Genomic DNA, 4896 nt, shown 5'->3' with positions numbered 1-4896 from the left:
ACCGTTTTTACCTAAGAACAGGGGGTCACATTTTACCCTCTGATGCTTTAAAGTTTTTATGATGAACACAACAAAAAGATAACAATAAATCTAACAAGTCTAAAGAGTCAACTTTTACATTTTAAATTCACATTATCCTGAAAAAAAATATTTTAACTGTATAGCGATTTAAAAATCCTGTAAATCAGGATGTTAAACTCAATCACACTGGGGCCAAAACCCAAAACACACCTGAGGCCGAACAGGATAAACATTTACTGAACACTCTAAAACGAACTTTTTAAAACTTAAAAACTGTAACTTTTTAACATAATTATGAACTAGATTTATAACATTACCTGTGATAATGCTAGTGTGAATGCTGGAAGCTGAATTTGGCTGCTGAAGATGCTGAAAATGATAGTTAAAAACGCTGAAGCTGATAACCAGCTAAAATATTAGCTAAATGCCAAATTAGCCTAAAAAAAGGTGGTTAGCCAAAACAGCTAGCATGTAGCTGAAATTGTAGCTAAACTCCAGAATAGCCAAGAACAAAAGCCTAAATTAGCTAAAACTAAAAACATAAAATGTATTTTATTATTAAGTAAGAAAATGAAGTTTTTTTTATTTGTGTTTTCCTGCACAAAACTGATTTTTCATCCATTACTTTGTTCTAAGTCACTTAAATTCACTAAGAAGTGTAATTTTGAAATATTCATGCGGTTTTGTAACACTGGATGATATTAACAATCTCATTATTTCACTGATACATTTACAGGATGTGGATCAGATTAATATCAATATATTCAAACGAGAAATAAATGTATATATATTAATGTATTATTAATTTATGTGTTTAACATGGAGTCGGGGGTTGTCCTTAACATTTGGTTGAATTTTAATATTTTAATATGCCACTCCTCCTCCTAGTGTGATCTGTGCCGTTATGTCTTTTATATCATTTTAACATCTTTCAGGGTAAAGCAGACAAAAAAATTAGCCGCTGGATGAATTTCATGAGAACTGTCTCAAATAAACAGATAAAATGGACATTAAAGTTTTAAAGACAATAACAAATATGATTATTTGAAATGTCGTTTATATTTTCATCAGTGATTCACTACCTTCTAGAAAGAGTATAAAATACACAGATTTCCTTCATTTAGCACCAGTTATTTCACGTCAAAATATAAGAACTCTGTGGACACCGTTTCCCACAATGCATTGTTTTGTTGTCCTCAAGGCGGCTTGAAGCCAGTATAGTCCTTATTTTCTGGCTGCGCTGGCTTAGAAAGGCGCCATGAACCCGCCCTTTTCCCGCGATACTTCATGACGGCGTGACAGAAACTAACCAGCATGCACTGCTGCAGGCGATCTGCGCAGCGCCGGGTCCACCCTGGTCATCTCAAACATTATAATCCACGAGGTTTAATGAAAATAAAGAATTCCATCTTTCTGACACTGAAATACAATTTGCATGATCATTTGGATCAATCTGATGAGTAGGCTACTTCCTGTCATCACACAACAGTTACAGCTGATCTCAAATGCTGCTTCAAGAATACATTTGTATTCATTTAGATTTTTAGATCCCAGCAGGGAAAAGGATGTTAGTGATGATTGGTGTTAACAGGAAAAGCTTTTGCTCTTGTTCAGGAGGATACGAGAATGTGAAGCTCATCAACTGAATCCGAGTCTCCTTTAACACAACGAGAACCCAACAGAAACGTAATCATCAGGAGAGAGAACAGTGTGCAGGAGAGATTTGTTCAAACTGATGAACAGAATCCCACAGAAGAGCTTTCTGATGGACCTCTCTCAACTGCAGAGCAGGAATTCTCAGACTCAACCAGCAGGAGGCGTTAAAGTTTACATCTCCAATCAGCTCAAACTGCAGTTTGATCAGAATAAAGCCGCACAAGTCCAGATATTAACATTTAAATAAGACCAATCAAGAAGGAATTCAACAACATGGTTATCAGAATGTATCTGACCAAAGAACAAAGTCAAGTTCGTCCGTATCCCCGTGGAATCCTCTGATCGTTAACCCATTCCAAAGCTTGATTTAGTCCGTGCTGGATCATCATCATCATCAGGTGGAGAAAGGCACCATTCAGGTACATAAGGTGTGAGGTCACATAAAGATCTGTGGCTTTAGCTCACGGGTCCCCAAATCCTGAAAAAGTCTTGACTGTGGGAGCCGTGAAGTGTTAAGTTAAAACCTCTAACCCGTTTCTCCTTGATTCTCTATGATGTTCCAAAACTCTACGGCTGTAATAAACTTCAGCCTCCAGGTGGCGCTGTTAGAACTTTCTCTGCCAGCGGCTATGGATGAAACAACCCCCACATGAGTCAGTCCTGGACTTTTGTTAGAAATTCCCAAGAGCCTTCAGGGTCACTTCAGAAGCTTTTAGCGTCTTTTACTGCTGAGATGGAGCGACAGACGGATGAAGTCAAGAGCAGATCCACGTCTCTCATTAGGAGCAAAGTTTACTGTTTTCATCGGAAGAAAGTTTGTTTTAGCTTATTCTTGTTTTCAATGACAAATGTCCGGCGAGGCCCTGATGTTAAAGGTTTCAATGACAAATGTTACTTTAATCTTGTGTTATCCTTATAGATAGTCAAATGAGAGACAGGTGAGAAGCATCCAGGAACTGCGTGCTGGGGTTGCTGGGAGATGTAGTGCAGTCAGTACTCTGGAGACAGAGCGCTGACTCCTGACAATAACCTCTGGCGGTCAGGCTCTGGGTCAATGTTGTCTTGTGTGGTTGGAATGAACTCGTACCACAGATGAATGAACCTCAGAGTCTAGACTCTGATGGTGATCTCATGGATCAGAAGATTCCAAAGCTCCTGGTGGAGAACGGGGTGGAGGAGGGCCAGAGAAATGTCTGGAATACAGAGAGACAAACATCCATGAAAGGAAACGACTTTTCAGCTGCTGGTTCAAAGTGAAATCTGATGAATGATGTGAAGAGTGATGCAACAAACCAGCGTACCTGGAAGTGAAGTAGAGTTTACATTACGCCAAAGCTTCACGTAGAGATCCGAAACTAAACAGAGCGCATCTTTTTTAGAAAATGTATTTGTCAAAGTTATTTAACAAACAGTCACACGAGGAGAGCCGAATCCAGACAACCTCCATCCATCATCCAAGGCAGAAGGAGGATGACAGAACAGCTTCTGCCTTTTATTCAAGATGTGGGTCGCCCTGGTTACAAAGAAGTCTGAGGGATGGAGGTCCGCAGTTAAAAACACTTTAATCTTCTGACTGCAGAAACAGGAGGATCTGTGGAGGGTTCTTCAGCTGAACAGTTCTGTTTCCAATCTCCAACTGCCTCCTGGACACTCCTCGCTCATCTGAAGGGGAACTCTCCTTCTCTTCAGATGACACAGAAAAACCTCCAGCACTGCAGATTCCAATGTAGGTCAGAGTTCAGCCACAGGTTTAAACACAATGATGATAAGGAAATAAAGTGTTTTACACAGCAAAATGATCCTTCTTTATCTTTAACTGTTGAGCAACAATCTGTTGGATCAATCAAGTCTGTATTTCTTAGAAATGTCAAGACGGATTTTACTGTTTTCTCCATTTCTTAACAGTTTGGTTTTCCTTCGACTGCAATATCCCAACATTTCATCCATAAATAAAAGTCTAAACCTTTCTTACATGTTACAGGCTCAGGTTAAAACAATAAATAAATGAAGTACAACTAAAATAAATAAGCTGAATGTGTGAAACTGAAACTGAAGACTTTAAAACATTGAAGCTGAAAGGATGCCAAAATATCAGCTAAACGCAAAATTAGCCCCCCAAAAACATTCACATTTTTTTGCCAAAACAGCTAGCATAATGCTAAAATATTAGTTAAACTCAAAATTTGCCTAAAGAACTGAAAAAAAGTCTAATTTTTACAAAACAGCTAGTTTAATGCTAATTAAAGACAAGATGCCAAATTACCCCATAAACTCAGGAGTTGTTGGATATTTGAATGTTGTCTTTGTCTGAAAGTTCACTAAGTTTTTGAAAGTTGTTACGGCCCTAGGCCTTTAGTGTGTATTTCTGTGTGTCTTTGTATGTTTTCTCCTCTATAGAGGGACTTTCTCCACCATGCTGCCTGACTCCACCCCCTCCAGGAGATTGCAGCCTCTTCCACTCCACCAATCACCTGGCTTGGAGGGAAGCATAAAAGCCCCAGCAGCCCCTGGACCTGTGGCAGCTGAATTCCTTGTGTGGAATTCGTTCCTCAGCTCGCCCCTGCTGTCGGTCTTGGTTTTAGAAGCCGGTGTAAAGCCTGGTGTTCTTTCTTTTGTTCCTTCTTTGTTCATCCTTTTACTATAAGTTGTTCCTTAGTTAATGATCTTGGTAATTTATTTCTGGTTTTGGGTCCCTCTGGTTCTGAGGTTGTGATACCACTTCTGTTTTACATTTTGGGATGTAGTTTTGTTTACTAAACGCTGAGTGCCTGAGACTTTAAGTTGATTCCCTTTACTCGTTTTGTTTTCATGTTTGTGCACACCCGCATCTGTTCTATAATAAACAGCTGTCTTACCCCACTCCCGGCTAAATATAATCTTTTTATGTTACCTATTTTCTCCCTCCCTCTGGGTGGGATGTAACAAAAGATTTGACCAATTCCTCGTTCATTTCCTATGAGGTATATTTTGCTCAATATTTCAAAAACTATAAAGTTTATGAATACTAGAAATACGAGCAGTAATTTCCTGTATGAGCTGAACGATTTGATACCAAGATGACTGAAATCTCTGAAGGTGTGATTGAGTTTTTATGTACCAAAAAATGCACGGACAGGAGCAGGAGAATCACTATAGTGTGAATGATGTAGAACATAACATAAATATAAGCAGAATAACAACTATAAACTCCACGAGGAATAAAGTAACTGTACCTCTAGA

Source organism: Oryzias melastigma, linkage group LG5, assembly GCF_002922805.2.
Source record: "Oryzias melastigma strain HK-1 linkage group LG5, ASM292280v2, whole genome shotgun sequence".
Classification (NCBI taxonomy): Eukaryota; Metazoa; Chordata; class Actinopteri; order Beloniformes; family Adrianichthyidae; genus Oryzias; species Oryzias melastigma.
This window is presented reverse-complemented; position numbering follows the sequence as displayed.